General features: G+C 40.5%; 1 long non-coding RNA gene across 2 annotated transcripts; it reads left to right on the top strand.

The window, feature by feature from the left end:
- The first annotated feature begins 8,612 nt into the window (after positions 1-8,612).
- LOC148070332 (uncharacterized) lies at positions 8,613-19,117 on the top strand. Of its 2 annotated transcripts, XR_015712913.1 has the most exons (4): positions 8,613-8,731; positions 13,542-13,714; positions 13,789-13,892; positions 17,088-19,117. It is a non-coding gene; the product is annotated as an uncharacterized LOC148070332 (long non-coding RNA). The 2 variants fall into 2 exon arrangements; XR_015712912.1 differs by lacking the exon at positions 8,613-8,731 and having other exon boundaries at positions 13,540-13,714.
- The last annotated feature ends 2,679 nt before the right edge of the window (positions 19,118-21,796 follow it).

Below are 21,796 nucleotides of genomic sequence, written 5' to 3' on the forward strand. Positions count from 1 at the left end.
GGTGAGGGCGTCCGTGGCGAGTTTGTAGACAATCAGGACAATCCATCCATGATTTTGCAGGGTTTAACACAAGTAGATATTATTGAGCGTAAGTATATCGTTGTGTAATAATATGTTTTGAATGTTGAAAGTGATTCCATTTTTCAATAAATGTTGATTTCTTTAACTTTGCACCTTCGATTGAAACTTATTAAAAACAGATGCAATCTTGATAAATCACAGTGCGTATGCTATTTTAATTTATTTACATTTCCTCCTCCCAGTATCATGCAAAATAGTATGTAAATGCCATATGTTGCATATTCCTTGAGACAAACTTATTAACTGATAAGGGCTATTTTTCACATTTGAAAGACAGTTAATAAATTGGGTTGTAGTGTTCTTACTGTGCTATAAGGTTTGCACACACTACATGTAATGCTTTAGTATATCCGGCCCAAACACATCCAAATGCTCCTGGCCCGGCCCCTCTGTCCAATTTAAGAACCCATTGTGGCCCGCGAGTCAAAAAGTTTGCCCACCCCTGCATTAGACAACACCAAAATAGAGCTACTTGGTTGAATTTTTTAGCCAATCATGCGAGGTGCAGTTGATCATGTGACCACGTCCAAGTAGCTCGGTGCTCTTTTGGTTTTGTCTAGTAGAGCTTTTATACCAACATTTTATATTACATTTTCTGGGTCAAGGTGACCCAAAGGCCCCAAAACAAATGTGTTTGTAGTATACCTTGTGTTGTCTCTGGGTCAAGGTGACCCGAAGGCCCCAAAACAAATGTGTTTGTGGTATCCCTTGTGCTATCTCTGGGTCAAGGTGACCCGAAGGGCTTAAAACGAATGTGTTTGTGGTATCCCTTGTGCTGTCTCTGGGTCAAGGTGACCCGAAGGCCCCAAAACAAATGTGTTTGTGGTATTCCTTGTGTTGTCTCTGGATCAAGGTGACCCGAAGGCCCCAAAACAAATGTGTTTGTGGTATTCCTTGTGTTATCTCTGGGTCAAGGTGACCCGAAGGCCTGAAGAAAAATATGTTTGTGGTATTCCCTGTGTTGTCTCTGGGTCAAGGTGAACGACCTCCCTGGCTTCCAGAACTACATATGCAGTTGTGCTGGTGGTTCACCTTGACCCAGAGACAACACAAGGGATACCACTAAAACATTTGTTTTTGGGCCTTGATGGAAACATGTTAAATGTATGTTTATCAAATGTACTTAACCACATATTATAACTGTATCAATGCTGGTATTGTTTGTCTGCTTCATGTGTGAGGAAGGAATTTGGGGAGACGTCTCTGTTCCAGGAACTGGACACTAAGGAGTAAACGTGAACCTTGACCTTGATGCTGTAAATTATCCAAGTGTGTTATTGTTCTGAACCTATGGAGTAAAATCACTTACTGCTTATGAACGTGTGATGTAAATCTCAACTCTTGGTGCCTCAAAAAAAAGAAGAAAAAAAGTATATATAAAAGGAATAAACAAGTATATCAATGTGACTTTGAACTAATTCTGGTGTCTGTTCTCTGAGTTTCAGCTCTAAGTTAGTATTCTAACCTAACAGGCCTTTGGGTCACTTTGACCCTGAGATAGCACAAGGGTTAAAATACTACAAATTAAAAAAAACAACATTTAAATTGGAATTATTTTAATTAGTGTATCAAACAAATTCACTAAAAACAAAACGATTTTTGAATTAAATTATTTAAAACACATTTAACTTTTAAATAATTTAAATTATTAATAAAATAAAAATAAAATGCTTAAAAAACAATGTTCAATAGAAAAATAAAATGTCAAACATTCAATAAATTCTGATGACATTGATATACTAAGGATTTCTTATTCACTTTGAGTTTAAATAAAGGCCTTATTTATGAATATTTTCTATCAAATAGAAAATAAATAAAGTATTTGTATATCACATGTATCAACTCGGGTTAGTTTTAAATAAACAGATTATCTCCGGGTTGTCAACCTAAGCAACATTCTTAGACAAAACAGCTAAATAACATGAAAAGACCAGGACAGGAAGCAAGCGAGGACTGTGGCTGATGAATGTTGGACGGCAGACAAACACTTGACGTGTTTCCTTCAAAGACCCCGAGGGCCTCTGGGGGACTCATTAGGGTCTCACCTGCTGGGACACTTCCCCGTGGTCCGACCTCGACACATTCTTGTGTCTCTTCCTGTTCATCTTTGTTAAACTGAAGAGATAAATAAAACCTCCCGACTTAAAATATGCGTTATTAAATATTGTTAATATTAAATTTCAGTTCACGCTAATAGAGACTAAAGTTTGGCGTAATGATGTAAACCCAAAACCCCCTCCGGGTCAACTGCCCCCCCACTGAGCAGGGAAAAGACGGGGTAAGGGTTCAGACTGAGGAACTTTCCTGTGTGACTCAAACAAATATGAAAAGCATGAATATGCTTGAATTTAACATTTAAAATGTTGAAACTTTCTATTTCTTTATCGAAATTTTCTGTTTTTCTTGTAGTGAACTACTTTTTTAATCATTGAATTAAATCTTGAAAGAGCGAATTTAGTCTAAAAAAAGAATATATTCAAGATAATTTTTTTACACATAGAGTTTGAGATTCTTATTCCAATTATTTAAAAATATTTTTTCTAAATTCAATGTTTTTCAATGCTTAACCTTTTAAATTCAATATAAAAATGTTGGTATAAAAGTGCCACGAGCCAATCATGCGTGGCGCAGATGATCATGTGACACATGACTATCAAGTGGTTGTAGAAATTATGGCAATTATTCAATTTTCTTTCAATGGAGAAATTATTGAATTAAATTAACCAAGTAAAAAAAATTGAAAAGTAAAGCAAATAATTAAATATTCTGATGGTCTTCAAGTGGACGTCCAGAACCACAGCAATATTCCCTCGAACCGTGTCATTGAACGCATCGTGATCCACGTCGCGATTGCATGTAATCACCATGGCGACGATCGCTCGCTCGCCGTCAAAGTGACTCTTTGTCATGTTGTGACAGAGTCCAGCAGAAATTCTCATCTCTCTCCCACTCGTCGCCCGAGCCCCCTCGCCGTACTCAAAGCCCCTCAATGGTCGGCTCTCATGGTGCCAGAACTGCCCCCCAAAACAAGCGGCTCCCGGGTGTGTCCTCGCCGCCGAGGAAAGAATGACTTCTTCACTGACTTCAGTAGGAATGAACTCCACCTTCCCTCGTTAATAAACAAGAGATTTATTATCCTACGGATCAACTTTGTTCTGTAATCAAATGTCTGTCCAGGGTGTCCCCCTGTGTAGCTGGGACGCCCCCCCCTCTGTAATCTTTCAATAGTGAGAAAATACATAGAATAAAAGTCCTTGAAGTATTTTCAGTGTTTGGGAACTTTGTGGAGGAGGCTTCTTCCTGTCTTTATGATCTGTCATTCATTCCCAAACTCCATGCCCCCTAAAAATTCCCACATGCCCTCCCCAGGATGTATCAGAATCAGAATCAGAATCCTTTATTTGTCCAGCGAGGGGAAATTCAGTTCAACAACAGCCAGAGCAATATACCAAGAAAATAAAACACCCAGAAATAAAAATAATAAAAAGAAAAAGAAAGAAAATCTAAATAGAATAGAAAATACATCTGCACTATATTATATATTCACAATCATATTTACAAAAATAACAAGAAAGGTGCAGTTAAATATTTATCTTGCTGTGTTCTTGTTGTGGAGTCTGATGGCAGCAGGGAGGAAGGACCTGCGGTACCTCTCCCTCACACACCGGGGATGGAGCATCCTATCACTGATGGAGCTCCTCAATGCCCTCAGTGTGTGCTGGAGAGGGTGAGATAAGTTCTTCCTCATGGAGCCCAGCTTGCTCCGTATCCTCCTCCCAGACACTTCCTCCACAGGATCCAGGGGGCGCCCTAGGAAGTAACCGGCCTTCTTAATAAGGCTGTCCAGTTTAGCCCTATCCTTTGCTGTCATGCTGCTCCCCCAGCAGACCACACCGTTGAAGATGGCAGAGGCCACTACTGAGTCATAGAATGACTTCAGGAGTGACCCCTGGACACCAAACGACCTCAACCCCCGGAGCAGGTAGAGTCTACTCCGCCCTTTTTTATAAAGAGCAGCAGTGTTATCCACCCAGTCCAGGCGGTTGTTGAGGTGAACACCCAGGAACTTGTAAGACGTGACAATCTCAATGTCCTGTCCCCGGATGTTCAGTGGTGAGGGGGAGATGGAGGGACACCGCCGGAAATCCACAATCAACTCCTTAGTTTTGCTGGAGTTGATCTGGAGGTGGTTTTCCAGGCACCAGTCAACAAAGTCCTGGACAAGTCCCCGGTACGACCCGTCATCCCCGTCCTTAATGAGGCCGACGATGGCGGAGTCGTCCGAGAACTTTTGCAGGTGACTGGTGGGAGACAGGTGTTGGAAGTCTGCAGTGTACAGTGAAAAGAGGAACGGTGCCAACACCGTTCCCTGGGGGACCCCTACACTGCACAGTACAGTCTTCGAAACACCATCCCGGGTCCTCACGAACTGTGGACGGTGAGGTGAGTGTCCGCTCCAGACAGCTCCAGCTTGTCCCTCAGGATGTCTGACCTGATGGTGTTGAAAGCACTGCTTAGATCCAGGAAAAGGATCCTCACAGTGCCTCCAGGCGACTCCAGGTGAGAAAGTGCTCGGTGGAGAAGGAAGATGATGGCGTCCTCCACGCCGATGTCAGGTTGGTAGGCAAACTGCAACGGATCCATGGAGGAGCGCACCAGAGGACTCAGGTAACTAAAGACCAGCCGCTCCAGAGCCTTCATAAGGTGGGATGTCAAGGCCACAGGTCTGTAGCAGCTGGGATCCTTAGGGTGCTGAGTCTTCGGCACCGGTACCACACAGGACGTCTTCCACAGTATTGGAACTCTTCCCAGGATCAAGCTCATGTTGAACAGAAGTCCAACAATTTCGCTTAACTGGTCAGAGCACGTCCTGAGTACTTTGCCCCCGATGCCGTCTGGTCCAGGGGCCTTTGTTGTCCTGGTTCTCCTGAGCTGATTTCTCACCTGGAGAGGTGTGAGGGACAGGCTGGGGTGGGGGGGCATTGTCCCCTGTGGAGTCAGCAGGGGGGCTGAAACAATACAAGCTCGGGGGGGAGGAGAAGGTAAATGAAGAGGTGTGAATGGTGTAGATGCGACACCTCAAACCTTGAAAAAGAACTGTTTAAGTTGTCAGCCCAATTCTGATCCCCGGCCGCTACAGAGAGCCTGGTCTTATGTCCGGATATGGATTTCAAACCTCTCCAGACATCTCTGGTGTTGTTGTTGGCCAGACTCTCTTCCATCTTCCTCCTGTACCTCTCCTTTCCCTCCCTGATCTTTCTTCTGAGCTCCTTCTGAACTGCCCTCAGATCCTCTTTGTTTCCTGACCTAAAGACTCTCTTCTTCCCCTTTAAGAGAGCCTTTATATCAGGATTAATCCAGGGTTTGTTGTTGGAGAAGCATCGTACAGTTCTGGTTGGCACAATGCTCTCCACACAGAAGTTGATGTAGTCCGTGACACATGAAGTTAGTCCGTCAATATCCTCCTTGTGGGACTCACTGAAGATGCTCCAGTCCGTGGTCTCAAAGCAGACCTCAGCTTCTTCAGACCACTTCTTGACCGAGCGAGTCACTGCTGGTTGCCTGCTCACAAGTGGCTTGTAAACAGGTAGGAGATGGACCAGACGTATTAAGACGGAGGTGAAAGGGGACGGTTTGGGTCGTTCGTCTGCCCAGAATAATCCAGAGAATCCTCAGGGGGGGGGAGGATGATTCCCATGATTATTTACACACTGTGTCCTCATGGCGCATCGGTGGCGTTACACATTTTCTACGCCTGAAGCTGTTTGATGAGAACATTCTTTACCGCCACACAAACTTATATAAATCTTATGTACACAATTCTTAGACCTTTTCATTAAGCTCTTCATTTAGCCCCTCATATTATCTAAAACTTATTTGATTAATATGAATCAAAAACATTATTTAGCATTTGAAATGTCACTGTTTGCCGCTTTACGTGCTCAATAGGAACACAAATTTGAATCAAAACTCTTCACCACAGAAAGTGGCGACAACTTCAAAAGATACATGGATCCAGATGGTTATTCGTGACACCAGCATAATCGGTTCACATGGAAGTATATCAGTGTCATCAGAATATTGATCTTTTGCATTTGACGTTTCCAATATTAAAGCTTGTTCATTCATTCATCCTTCATTTTCAACCGTTTTATCCCTTACAGGGTCGCGGGGAGACTGGAGCCTATCCCAGTATCATAGGGTGAGAGGCAGGGGACACCCTGGACAGGACGCCAGTCTGTCTAAGGCACACAAAGACAGACAACCATTCACACACACTCTCATACCTACGGACAATTTCCCAATTTCTCAATCAACCTCTGTATGTTTTTAGACTGTGGGAGGAAACAGGAGTACCCGGAGTAAGTATTTACATACAGCATAGATTTATTTTCGAATATTATCATAAAATGTCCTCAATACATTATTACAATTTAGAAGTTCATTATTAAATGGGAGAATTAAGGTTTTTTTTTATGGCTATTTTCACCTCAGAATGACAACTGTAACCGCTTCACTTCAGCAGAATGAGAGCACGAATGCTCCTTCCCAGGTGCAAAACAAATAGACTCAAGGACTCATTCATTCCTCGGGCTATTAAATTGTACAATTCTGAGTTCAGGGGCAGGAGTGGAGTGAGAGTATCTGGAAGTTCTCTTCTATGTTAGTCTTTGTATCCGTTGTCTTTTATTTTTATTTTTCTATTTTTATATGTATTTTTCTTTGATCTATGTACTTTATCTTTAGACTTAGATTGTACCATCTTGTTCTTTCTCTTTATTTCTCTTTGTTCTTGTTCTTATTTTATTTTTGATTTATTTTTTATGAAAAATTGCTGTATTTGCTGTGGCTATTGGAAAAAAAAACAATTTCCCAAAGGAGACCTTCTGAGGAATCAATAAAATTGACCTTACCTTACTTCCCATTACTGTTGAATTTTGTCATTTTAAAAACACTTTCAGTTAAAACAGATCACAACTTGTCACCTTGGCATCTGCAAGTGTTGCACAGTGTGTTTGTAAAAAAGACATGTGAATGTTGTTGTGTAAAACTTCAGGTCTGAAATAAACCTTCATTATTACGAACCACTGGCTTATCAAGACTTAATAGCATTGTATTACATTTGTGTTACAATTTTGTAACAATATTTACAATGACAGAAATTCACATTATACACGTTTTGATCCTTTAAAAATATTTTTAAACTCAATTTAATAAGCTTAAAAAAATAAACTGGACAAGGGTTTTCATAGAAGGACCATTGTACCTATTTATAAACGTATTTATTAGATTGTTGACGAGATAAAAGAAGAAGTTAAAAGACATTTATCAGTTTATCTGAGGTGTGCCGCCTCCTACTCCACACTGTAAAAAACAACATCCCCCATCACCTTTTGAGGTCCTTTTCTTCTCACTTTTTAAGTTCGTATTAAAAGAGAATTCTATAAGTTTGTTTTAAAATACTGGGGTGTTTAACTAAAGGGAAAACAAGTCTGATGTTTCTAGGAGGTCTCTGAACGTCTCAGGTTGAAGGTTCGCCATGTTAATCTTTTACAGCGTGGACCTCCTCCTGCTCCAGCTACTGCTCCGTCGGTGCAGGAGGTTCTTCAGGGTCTTCACGCCCGGACACAAGCATGGCTGTACGGACGCTCGTCTCTGCTCTCGCCGGACTCCTGGTCCTCCTGCTCGCCCGGGGATGTGAGTCACAACCAGCCGCTGCATGAAACTTTTGACGCCACATCTTTTTTTGTCCAAACTTTAGTTAATTTTTCATTCCATAGTTTAAGTTTAGTTTTCTTTTTTTTTTTTCCCGAAAACATTTTTGTTATTAGAACAGCAACTGTTATCAATAGAATAATAACGAAAATTGATTTTATGGATCCGTTTTGTTGTTTATTAAACTATAGAAGTGTTTTTTTTTATGATGCAGAACTAAAATGAAAGTTTAATCATTCATCCCAACTGGTGTCAGGATATTTAACTCTCTACTTTAAATATCCTGATGCTAATCCGTAGTGTGTTTTTCTTCTCGTGTGTTTTTTATTTTTTATTTTTATTTTTTTCCCGTTTTTATTTCTATTTTATTTTATTGTATTCTATTTTATTTTGTTAATAGTGTTAAATTTATATTTTTTGTAAATAATTGTATATTCTTAAGATCGTTTTTATTTTATTTTGTATTATCTCTTTATTATTTCTTTTTCCTTGCACTTTATTTTTTAAGCTGCGCTGTTGTGAAAGTGTGTTTCCCCTCTGGGGATGAATAAAGCTTTTCTATTTCTATTTAAGTTCAAAACACAAGAACTGATGCAAACTTTCATTCAACGAGAGCCTGGGACACCCTGGAAAGGCATTTATTATTGTTTAAGGAAATGTTTAAAACTTTAAACAGAGTAAGAAAAAAAAACAAAACATTTTGACTAGATGTTTTAAAAAAAAACATTATTTTTACGGTGTGGCGGGCATTAGGACCTGCGCGGATTTATCTCACCGGGTTCTGGTGACCATGAAGAGCTGCTGTTCATCAAAGATTCAGTCTCCGGGACTCATTTTTTGGTGGACCCTGGTTCACAGAAAAGTTTGCTCCCTGCGACCCACCGGGACTTTAAGACTCAGCAAATGGATCAAGCATCTCAACTTTTGGATCAAGGTTCGTGACTGTGAATTTTCAGGGACACACATTCAAGTGGGACTTTGTAGTAGTTTCTATTACTGTTCCATATTATTGGCGCAGATTTCCTGTGTGCAAATGGGTTACTTGTAGATGTTGCTAACAGGCGTTGGATTCATTCTGTGTCTTTCACCACTTTTCCATGTGTTACTGGGGGATCTGTGCATGTACCACACGCTAACTTTTTAGCTGCGGGCGACGTTTATCAGCGGTTACTTGCTGAGTTTCCATCGCTTATGTAACCCAGGTGAAATTAGCCTTAGGTTAATAAATAGTTAATAAATTAGAATAAATAAATACATGAAATTCATCATTTAAATAAGTTACATTACTGACATTAAAACATCTAAAATAGATAAATACGATTAAAACATTATTTCATGGCGCGGTATTTTGTTGTTTTTCATTGGTTAAGAGGTTGATATCCATTAGCGAATCACAGCGCTGATAGTTGGTGACGCGGAACCGAATCCAGGAAGTGAGACGCAGGTGCACTCGCTCGTGTAGAACTCCGGAGAAGAAAACGCTAAGAAAAGAGCAGAGACGTGTTTTGACGATTTATTTTCCTATTGCAAGTGTTTTCTTTACCTTTCTGTCTATGTCGATAGACTGTGGTTTTGTTTACCGTTTTAGTTTTGAGTCATTGACGAAACCCGCGGAGGAAAAGTTTTTCTTTTGAAGATCACGCACCCAGCGCGTGCTCGTGAACAGTGGATGGCGAGCTAACCCAACTAGGAGCTACGACTGAACTGTGTGTTTTGGACGTTGGAAGAGACACTTTTCTCTCGTGTTTTGGGAGAGTGGACATCGCGTTCCCGTTGTTTAAGTTTTTCCCCCCTTTCCCTGCCGAGGAATACTCTCCAGGACCGCGGTAAGATTGGTTCGGTTTAAACCGCAATTTCCCCTCTGGCGCTGTTGTGTGGAAGGTAACGGGTTCCCTTTTACCTGCTAACGGACTGTTAAGCACTAAAAAACTGATTGAATAGACACTTGAACAGTTTATTATTTTATGTTTCATACTATGGTGCATATTTTGAATGTTTTGATGTCAGTAATGTAACTTATTTAAATGATGAATTTCATGTATTTATTTATTCTAATTGATTAACTATTTATTAACCTAAGGCTAATTTCACCTGGGTTACACTTACTAAACCTGCTTTTTCGGCTGCAGTGGCCCGCCATGGTGTGGAACATTATATCCCAACAGTTGGTCCTCCAGTGTTTGCACGTGCACGTCGTCTTGATTCCGTGAAAATGGCCATCGCCAAAGAAGAGTTTGCCATCATGGAACGTTTAGGCATAGTCAGGCGTTCTGACAGCCCGTGGGCCTCGCCTCTTCACATGGTACCTAAGGCTGATGGCTCGTGGCGACTTTCGGCGTCTAGATAACATCACTTCGCACGACCGTTATCCTGTTCCACACATTCAGGACTTTTCTAAACACCTAGCCGGTGCTAGTGTGTTTTCAAAAGTGGACCTGGTGCGCGGTTATCACCAGGTTCCGGTGCATGCAGACGATGTAGCAAAGACCGCAGTAATAACCCCGTTTCGGTTATTTGAGTTCCTCCGCATGCCTTTTGGTCTTAAAGGCGCAGGGCAGACATTTCAGAGATTGATGGACTCTGTTTTGCGGGACCTCGCTTTTGTGTTTGTCTATCTTGACGACATATTGGTGGCTAGCGTGTCGGTTGGAGAGCACATAGACCACCTGAAGCAGGTTTTTCAGCGGCTCGAGGAACATGGCTTAATTGTCAATAATACAAAGTGTCAATTTGGTCTGCACGTTATTGATTTTTTTAGGCCACCGCGTTTCGGCAGAAGGTGCGGTTCCCTTGCCATCAAAAGTTCAGGCCGTCGTGGAATTTCCCTTGCCCAGCACGACTAAAGGTCTTCAGGAGTTTTTTGGGCATGGTACATTTTTACAATCGTTTTCTTCCCCATGCCGCCCACATCCTGAAGCCCCTGTACGACGCTCTGCGCAAGCGGGCAGCTAAGGATCCTATCGACTGGACCCCGGGAAGGGATCCAGGCCTTCGAGTCGGCCAAATCGGCCTTGGCTCGAGCGACCCTCCTAGCACACCCCAAACCGGCTGCACGTTTATCGTTGTCAACATAGCTGTGGTTGAGCAGCATGTAGGAGGTGTGTGGCAGCCTCTAGCGTTTTTTAGCCGCAAGCTTCGAGACAGTGAATGCAGGTACAGTGTTTTAGACCGAGAGTTACTGGCACTGTACCTGGCTACACGCCATTTTCGGTTCTTGCTCGAAGGTCGGCCTTTCACCGCGTACGTGGATCATAAACCTTGACGTTTGCTATGTCGAAGGTCTCTGAGCCCTGGTCAACAGCGCCATCTTGCCGCCATTTCAGAATTCACGACCGACATTCGACATGTAGCTGGGAAGTCTAACCACGTGGCAGATTGTTTGTCGCATGCGCTGGCGTGCCCTGTTCAGCTGGGGTTTGATGTCTCGGCCATGGCTGCTGACCAAGCCACCGACCCAGATATTGTTTCTCTCCAATCGGGAGATACAAGCCTTAAGCTTGAGGAAGCAGTGGTTCAAGAAGGTGGTCCCGTGCTCCTCTGCGAAGTTTCTACCGGTCGCCCACGGCCCCTTATTCCGATAGCTTGGTGTTGTTGTGTTTTCAATTCGGTACACTCCCTCTCACATCCCGGGGTTAAGGCATCAGTCAAGATGGTCAGTGCTAGATTTGTCTGGCCATGGCTACGCAGGGATGTTAAGGTGGGCAGCTGCTTATGTTGCGTGTCAGCGGGCGAAAGTCCACACACACACGAAAACCCCGCTTGAGCCTTTTCCTATTCCCGCCAAGAGGTTTGATCATGTGCATGTGGACTTGGTTGGTCCATTGCCGCCATCGCAGGGTTTCACTCACCTGTTCACCATGGTGGATAGAACCACTCAGTGGCCTGAAGTTGTCCCCCTTTCCTCCAAGACCTCTGCAGACGTTGCCCGAGCGTTCCTCTCAACCCGGGTTGCTCTGATATAACATCCGACAGGGGCCCCCAGTTCGTTTCGGAATTGTGGTCGACACTAGCAAGATCCTTAGGCATGCAGACACACCGCACTACAGCGTACCACCCGCAGTCGAACGGCATGTGCGAAAGGTTCCACCGGTCGTTAAAAGCAGCCTTACGCGCTACGCTTACAGATTCGAACTGGGTGGATCGATTACCCTGGGTTCTGCTCGGGTTACGTTCCGCTCCGAAAGAGGATCTTGAGGCATCTGCCGCGGAGTTGGTCATTGGACAGCCCCTGCGCATCCCTGGGGAATTTTTACCTGTTAACTCGGCTCCACAGTTCCGGGTGTCCGATAGTTCGGACAGTGTTAGGGTCCCGGGACCTGTTCATCACTGTTTCCCTAAAATATTTGTGCCTGTTCAGCCACAGAACGCTCTTTTTGTTTTTGTGCGTCATGATGCGCACCGCACACCACTTCAACCGCCATATGATGGACCTTTTAGGGTACTTGATTGTTTATGACCACGTGACCTATCCACACCTTCTCCTTGTATTGTCCCGATCTCCTGTCTGACACGAACCAGAAACCACCGGCTGTGACCTCCACAGACTCCATGTGACCTTGGGAACTTTCTTTCCTGGAGCTTTAAATCTGATCAGTGACCAACTGATCCTTATATACAGTTGGATTGTTTTTGTGTTTATCCAAGAGTTTAAGGGATTGTGTGAGACACGCACACACATATTTTGGATTGTCGTATCATTGCGGATCTAACATTATCCGTTTGTCAGGATGTGGCTCAAGTTAATCGTCTCATGTCTACATTTCAGCCTCACATTGATGACACTTTAACTTTGAAAATATCAAAAACCCTTAAACGCCCCTTTTTTTTTTTCACGATTCTGCTACAATATTCAACAGCACTGTGTCCATTTTGTTTTTGAAAGTTACAATTAAGATGAGGTGCCGTCCCTCTTAACAAGCTTCTCAGTAACGGTGACCTGAACGCCTCCCGTAATGCTTTGCCGCCCAGCCAACCAAACACAGCCGTCGATCACTTTTGACGTGGCAACATTCGGTATAGTAGCGACCAAACAGCCGCCACTAAATAGAGCAGTGTGTATGTAGAAAGGCATCATGGGTGTTCACTGTTTTGTTGGCACTATAAGTAAGGGGGGGGGGGGTGTGATCAGTGCATCCCACTTGTGCTATGATCTGTTTAAAAAAAAAAAGCTTAATCTGACTAGAATCTTCAATTATTCAAGTGGATTGAATGAAAACGAGGTTAAGTCGAGGTCGAAAGAGGGAGATGGATGTCCGTGACACCCTTAGATGCTAAGATCTGTGCTGCGGTTATAAACCATGACACGATGTGTGCTTGTATTTATATGCATATATAAGATATATATATATATATATATATATATATATCTGTCTCTCTGCGTCTGCTTCTGCCGGACACACAAGCCTTTTGTAATCACTGAGACACTAAAACTCTGACATGGGAAACCCGTAGAGTAACATAATGTTAATACTTGCTTTACTTTCTCTTCTTGTTTGTGTTGCATTATTGAGCTTCTTTTTTTTAAACCAATGTCTAGTTAGATGTTGATGTGATTTAAGATAATGATGTTTAGTAATTGTTTGTCTTAACTGTTTGATCAGCATGAGCCTGGTTTAAAGTTAACGCCGTAATAACGATGACACTGAGCATTAAAAGTTGTTTAATTGTCCATAATTACTCTTAAAAGTTGACGATAGCAAAGATAGAAGAGATTTATATATTGTTTCTTGTTCCTTATGTTGCAGGTGTTCCTATGGAACATGGATAAGTTGACACTGATGCAGAAGCTGGAGGGACATCACAAGGACGTGGTGTCTTGTGAGTTCTTGCCAGACGGCTCGCTGCTGGCCACTGCGTCGTACAACACCCGGGTCATCATCTGGGACCACCAGCTGGGCACCATCCTGCTGGATCTCGGGTGAGACTCCATCATTTATTGTCATCGCCAGCTTTTTTTTTTTAATGCAATGTTTGGTGGCTTCTTGTCCTCAGTCACCTGTTCCCAGCCTCCTTCTCCCATCTTCAAACGACCGCTGGGTTCGCTCCGTGAGCTTCTGCCCTGATGGACGTCACATCGCCAGCCTCGCCGATGACCGGTGTGTGATCTCGTCTTCTGTCGGCTGCACTCGTGCTCACCTGAGGATCGTTGTACTAGAAACTTGTTACAGGTTCATCAGTACATGACATTTTATCCTTAAGGAATTAATAAGAAAATACAAAAAACTGTTCAAGCGAATAATAACTTTATAAAATTGGAGAAATAAAGAAATACACTTAAAACTAGAATAACTTTATTAACATTAGATTAATAAAAAAATACACTTGAAACAAGAATAACTTTGTTAACATTAGAGAAATAAAAAAATACAATTAAAACAAGAATAACTTTATTAACATTAAAAAAGAATAATAATAACACAAATACGGTTAAAACGAAGAATAACTTTATTAACATTAGGAGAAATAAAAAGAATACCCTTAAAACAAGAATAACTTTATTAACATTAGATTAAAAAAAATACACTTGAAACAAGAATAACTGTATTAACATTACATTAAAACAAATACACTTGAAACAAGAATAACTGTATTAACATTACATTAAAACAAATACACTTGAAACAAGAATAACTTTATTAACATTAGATTAATAGAATAGAATAGAAAATCTTTATTCATCCCCAGAGGGGAAACACACTTTTACAACAGCACAGTTGAGAAAAAAATAAAATAAAGTGCAAGGAAAAAAGAAATAATAAAAGAGATAATACAAAATACAATAAAAACAATCTTAAAAATATACAAATTATTTACAAAATTAGAAATTTAACACTATTAACAAAATAAAATAGAATAAAATAAAAATATAAAATAAAACACACGAGAAGAAAAACACTACGGATTAGCATCAGGATAATTAAAGTAGAGAGTTAAATATCCTGACACCAGTTGGGATGAAGGACCTTCTATAACGCTCCGTCCTACAATGGGGGTGCCTGAGCCTGCCACTGAAGGAGCTGGCCAGCTCGGCGTCATCCACCCCCATCTTTGGCCTGTAGGCGAACTGCAGCGGATCCAACGCAGAGCTCACCGTCGTGCGTAGATGGCGGAGTACCAGCCTCTCCAAGGTCTTCATCAGATGGGACGTCAGGGCGACTGGTCTGAAGTGGCTTGGCTCCTTCGCGTGCACCGCCTTGGGAACCGGAACCACACACGAGGTCTTCCACTGGACCGGGACCTTCTCCAGTTTGAGGCTCAGGTTGAAGATGTGTGTGACCAACTCACAAAGTTGATCAGCACAGTCCCTGAGCAGTCTGGGGCTGAGTCCATCTGGTCCAGCAGCTTTCCTGATCTTCAGTCGCCTTAATTCTCTCCTCACCTGTTCAGATGTAACAGAGAGAGGTGGCCTTGGAGGTGAGAACAGTTGGGGGGAGGGGGCTGAAGGAGAGGAAAAACAGCTTTGTGAAGAGTGGAGGGGGGAGGGGGGAAATACTGGTTAAGTTCAGTGGCCCATCTTTGGTCTCCCCCTGCTGTAAGTAAGTAAGTAAGTAATATTTATTTATATAGCGCTTTTCGAGACCAGGGTCACAAAGCGCTTAAACAATCAAAACAATACTCAATAAAGTATATACTTTAAAGATCAAGATAATACTGAGAACAACACAGGAGTTCGAGAAATTCAAGGAAAAGCCTGAACAAATAGAAACGTCTTAAGATGTTTCTTAAAGGAGTCAGTAGACTCCATCAAGCGCAAAGAGCTGTGGCTCTGGCTCCACTCTGGCCATGACCTGAGATGTTCTTCAGGCCTTTCCACACATCCCTTGTGTTGCCCTGCGCCAGTTGCTCCTCCAGTTTCCTCTTGTATTCCTCCTTGGCCATCCTGATCGCCTTCTTGAGTTCTCGCTGGAGCTCTTTAAGCTCCTCTCTGCTCCCTGAAGCAAACACCCTCTTCTTCTTGTTCAGCAGAACTTGAAGTTGAGGGGTCACCCATGGCTTGGCGTTGGCAAAGCACCGCACCTTGCGGGTCGGCGTGACGTTGCCCTCCCAGAACTTTATGTAATCCGTGGAATGGTCATTGAAGGTGTCGACGTCATCACCATGAGAGAACACGCTCCAGTCTGTAGACTCAAGCACCTTTTACATTTGCATACAAAAGGTCCAGAGTCTTGTCCTCCCGGGTGTGGCACGTATTGTGTGAAGGTGGGAAGAATGGAGGAGAGTGAGGCTGATGGTTAAAATCCCCGTTTATGAGCAGGAGAGAGTAATAAATAAGAGAGAAATAAATAAATACACTTAAAACGAGAATAACTTTAATTACATTAGATAAATAAATAAATACATTTGAAACGAGAATAACTTTATTAACATTAGGAGAAATAAAAAGAATACACTTAAAACAAGAATAACTTTATTAACATTAGATTAAAAAAAATACACTTGAAACAAGAATAACTGTATTAACATTACATTAAAAAAAATACACTTGAAACAAGAATAACTGTATTAACATTACATTAAAACAAATACACTTGAAACAAGAATAACTGTATTAACATTAGAGAAATAAAAAAATACAATTAAAACAAGAATAACTTTATTAACATTAAAAAAGAATAATAATAACACAAATACACTTAAAACGAAGAATAACTTTATTAACATTAGATAAATACATTTGAAACGAGAATAACTTTATTAACATTAGGAGAAATAAAAAGAATACACTTAAAACAAGAATAACTTTATTAACATTACATTAAAACAAATACACTTGAAACAAGAATAACTGTATTAACATTACATTAAAACAAATACACTTGAAACAAGAATAAATTTATTAACATAAAACAATTAAATACAAATAGACTTAAATCAAGAGTGACTTCATCAAAAAAGGTGAAATGAAAAAGAAAAAAGAAATTCAAGTTCACAAAAACTTGGTTTAGTATCAAAAAATATCAGCTTTCCTGGAGAAAAGGATTCCTCACTTAAAATATCATTTGACCATTTGAAACTGAGCAATAAACTCAATAAATGACACAAAAACCAATGAATCAACAATATTAACTTTCTATCCAAACGATTGTCACGTGTTGAAGCGACAGCTTCATGTGTTTGACCTTGTGTTCGTCTGCGTCAACATGGAAAGACACAACAATCCAGACAGTCTTTCCTCGTCGCTCACACGAGTCACAGTGAAGATAATCCTTTGATACGCTTCTTCATGTTTCCTCGTCTCTGCGTGACTTTCTTGTCATTATCTGGTCGTGACAAATACATGTGTTTATCAGGCTCGTTCGTTTCTGGAACCTGGAGGAGCGAAGTCCACAGACCACCAGCTCCTTATCCAGTGGTCTCTGTTGTGCCTTTTCAGCGGAAGGAGGCGTCCTCGCTGCAGGGTGACACACACACACACACACTTATATTAATAATCTAAACTAATCCATAAATAAATTACTATATTTATCACCAAAATCTGCAAATCTATCAAATTATTAGGTTTTACACTTTATGAAGCTTTAAAAGCTGCTGGAATCGACTGTATCCTCTCGTCCTCAGCCGGGCTGCTCATTTGGCTGCAAAGAACGTAATGACTGCTTTCCTTATATACACACAGACATGCGCGCAGTATATATATACACACACACACGTATGTATGTAGTCACACACACTAATATACACACATGCGTACGTATATACGTATATGCATACGTATATACATGCACACATTTTGCACAACAATATTTATATATAGTATATTTATACACACACACACACACATATCTAGTGGCTCGAAGTTTTTTTGCAACACAAAAATGAACAAACTAGCGCGACTATTAGCATGGTAATTAAAAATCGAATTACATTTTATATATATTTTTTAAACACTTAATTAAAATACAGACCATAAAAGAACTATGATAGTAATAGTTTTAGTCTTGTTAGTCTGTGTATTTTCTTAGACATCAATCCTCTCTGTTTCTTATCTTATCTTAAACGCTGACATGTTTATAAGTCACAATATCAACATGAACGTTCGACTCGAGAACGAACATTGACTCGTCCTCATGTCTGTCTTTGAACGACGTGATGTTCTCCATGGAATGACGAAGTGAATCTTTAGCCGCAGGAGTCAAGACGGCAGCGTTGGCTTCTGGGAGTTTCCTCGCAGCGTGGGCAGCCTGCAGCACATGTCCAGGATGTCCCTGCGACGCGTGATGAGCAGCCGGCAGGTGGAGGAGCTGCCCATCCCCAGACCCCTGCGAGACTACCTGACCTACAAGGTCACCTGAGCACCGGCCGAGCCCGGGCCTCCCGCTGATGCAACACGTCGGCAAGCATTAGCAAACGTCCTCAGAGTTACATCTTAAGAGAATCACGACTTTTACCCATTTTTCTCATTTATGCGTTTACTTCACGAACAACTTTTTCTTTCTTTCACGGTTTCGTTTGCATCATTTTATATTATTCTATTTTTCTTTTCCTACTTTTTTTTTTTTTTTCATTTTCCTTTTAAAATTTGAATCCATGTCCAAGAGTCGATCATACAAGCAACTGTATCTACAGCTCTTCAGCAATAATGCCAAAGTGTGTTTGTTATTGTGTAGCACATGATTCGAGTGTGTGTGTGTTGTTGTTGTGTGTGGAAACAGTGTTGCTGCAGCTGAAAGGTGGAGAATCAACAAACTGTATCTTTAGCTGGAAGGAAAAATAATTTCTAAAGGCCTATTAATGATTGTGTATGTGTGTATATATATATATATGTGTATATGTATATATATGTGTGTATGTATATATATACACACATATATATATATATATAGTTAACGTTCTTATAATTATTAATTTTATTAACGGAAAATACTAAGCAAAAAGGACATTTTGTTAAATTTAAATGAAATATACACATTTATTTAGTAATAAAAGCAATATACAGTTGAAAATAAAAAAATAAATCCCTTATAAAAAGCATAGCAAAAAGTAAATTAAGTAAATAAAGTTTGAGTTTTTGCTTAGTTGCCAAAATATATATATATTTTTTTTAAACCACATCACCTGAAGAGCTTGTTAAGAATACAACGTTATTCATATATTTAGATTAAAAACGAGACACATGTTCCTTCTTCAGGTACAAAAACAGACCGGATTTGAACCAACAACCCTTTGATTATCACTAACTGACTCAACTTTTTTTTTTTTTAAATGGATGTTACTTAACTGAAGTTGTTTTTTTTTGCTGTGTGTCGAAAATGTTTAATGTTTGTATCGACTTGTTGCTGACTCGTGTTTGTTCTTTCAAAAACTGAAGCCGTTTCCTCCTGATATGCGCACGCAAAAAGGTATGTACATGCAAAAAAAAAAAAAAAAAAAAAAATGCGCATGCGCACGCAAAAAAAGGATGCGCATGCGCACCTAAAAAATGGATGCGCATGCGCACCTAAAAATGGATGCGCATGCGCACCTAAAAAATGGATGCGCATGCGCACCTAAAAATTAGATGCGCATGCGCACCTAAAAATAGATGCGCATGCGCACCTAAAAATAGATGCGCATGCGCACCTAAAAATTAGATGCGCATGCGCACCTAAAAATAGATGCGCATGCGCACCTAAAAAATGGATGCGCATGCGCACCTAAAAAATGGATGCGCATGCGCACCTAAAAATAGATGCGCATGCGCACCTAAAAATTGGATGCGCATGCGCACCTAAAAATTAGATGCGCATGCGCACCTAAAAAATGGATGCGCATGCGCACCTAAAAAAAGATGCGCATGCGCACCTAAAAAATCGATGCGCATGCGCACCTAAAAAATGGATGCGCATGCGCACCTAAAAAATGGATGCGCATGCGCACCTAAAAAAAGATGCGCATGCGCACCTAAAAAATCGATGCGCATGCGCACCTAAAAAATGGATGCGCATGCGCACCTAAAAAATGGATGCGCATGCGCACCTAAAAAATGGATGCGCATGCGCACCTAAAAATAGATGCGCATGCGCACCTAAAAATAGATGCGCATGCGCACCTAAAAAATGGATGCGCATGCGCACCTAAAAATAGATGCGCATGCGCACCTAAAAAATGGATGAGCATGCGCACCTAAAAATAGATGCGCATGCGCACCTAAAAAATGGATGCGCATGCGCACCTAAAAATTAGATGCGCATGCGCACCTAAAAATAGATGCGCATGCGCACCTAAAAAATGGATGCGCATGCGCACCTAAAAATAGATGCGCATGCGCACCTAAAAAATGGATGCGCATGCGCACCTAAAAAATGGATGCGCATGCGCACCTAAAAATAGATGCGCATGCGCACCTAAAAAATGGATGCGCATGCGCACCTAAAAATAGATGCGCATGCGCACCTAAAAAATGGATGCGCATGCGCACCTAAAAATAGATGCGCATGCGCACCTAAAAAATGGATGAGCATGCGCACCTAAAAATAGATGCGCATGCGCACCTAAAAAATGGATGCGCATGCGCACCTAAAAATTAGATGCGCATGCGCACCTAAAAATAGATGCGCATGCGCACCTAAAAAATGGATGCGCATGCGCACCTAAAAATAGATGCGCATGCGCACCTAAAAAATGGATGCGCATGCGCACCTAAAAAATGGATGCGCATGCGCACCTAAAAATAGATGCGCATGCGCACCTAAAAAATGGATGCGCATGCGCACCTAAAAATAGATGCGCATAAAAGGAAGAAACGGAGGTACAAACAGGAGGGCAAAGGGCTTGGCTCCCTCTAGTGTCAAATTATTGTAACTGCAACATCATGAAATCGCCGTTTAAATGATGAAGCTTCATTTTGACGTTTTTGTTTCTCTCTTCACGTCCTGAAAGTTATTAAAGGTGAAAAGATTCATAAAATTCACTATAGTTTAACCTGAACCTCGAGGTAACAACTATAACTATTACTGATAATAACACATATATAAAATATATAATAATAATCATTATTAGTTGATAATTACTTTTTAATTGTTCTTTACAATCACACGTCATTTAGTTTAGTTCCTGTGTGTGTGTATACATTTGTGTGTGTATCAATATATGGGTGTGCATTCCTGTGTATGTATGTGTGTGTGTATATATGTGTGTAGGTGTTTACATATACGTGTGTATATACAGTAAGTGTGTGTGCATATATTGTGTGTGTTTGTGTGTATGTGTGTGTATATATGTGTGTATATAAGTAAGTAGGTAAGTAAGTAATTTTTATTTGTATAGCACTTGTGTGGTGTGTGCAAATATATATGTGTTTGTATGTATGTGTGTGTGCATGTGTGTTTATGTGTGTTTATATATATGTGTGTATATATACGTATGTGTGTGTATGCATGTGTTTATGCTAGCATTTGTGAAAATTAAAATGGTGAAAAACATACAACATTTTAACCCCAATTAAATAAGAATAATTTCCAATATTTCAACCCCTTTCATCATTTTTTGGTGTATGTATTTGTATGTGTATATGTCACTGTATTGATCCTTTTGGAAAATTCATTTGGTAAATTATGTTTTCTGTCGCCAGAAGAAATTAATTAAAATAATATGAAGGTAATATAAAGTATAGATAAGAATATAACAGAAGTTCACATCGCAGTCTAAAGTGGTTGGGAGGAAAAAATGTTAGTAAAACAGAATTTTCATTAATTCTAATATAAGTATAAATGACTATTTACTTTATATACATTATTGACATAAATACAAATACATTTTTTTGTATCACACAATTGAAAGGAAGAATCAGGGGATTGTGAAATTTTTCAGATTTAATTCCAGGTTTGTATCATTCAATCATTCAAGTTGACGCAACGTTATCCGTGTTGTTTCATGTGTTCACTCAGTGTTTCAGGTTTTTTCTCATGATACTTTACGGATATTCAACACTTTATTGATTATTGTTATTATTTGGCTTACAAATCATGGTTTAAAGTGAAATAAATTGTGTATAAAATAATATATATATTTTTAAATTGAA

The sequence above is a fragment of the Callionymus lyra genome, chromosome 10 (assembly GCF_982586985.1).
Source record: "Callionymus lyra chromosome 10, fCalLyr1.hap1.1, whole genome shotgun sequence".
Lineage (NCBI taxonomy): Eukaryota > Metazoa > Chordata > Actinopteri > Syngnathiformes > Callionymidae > Callionymus > Callionymus lyra.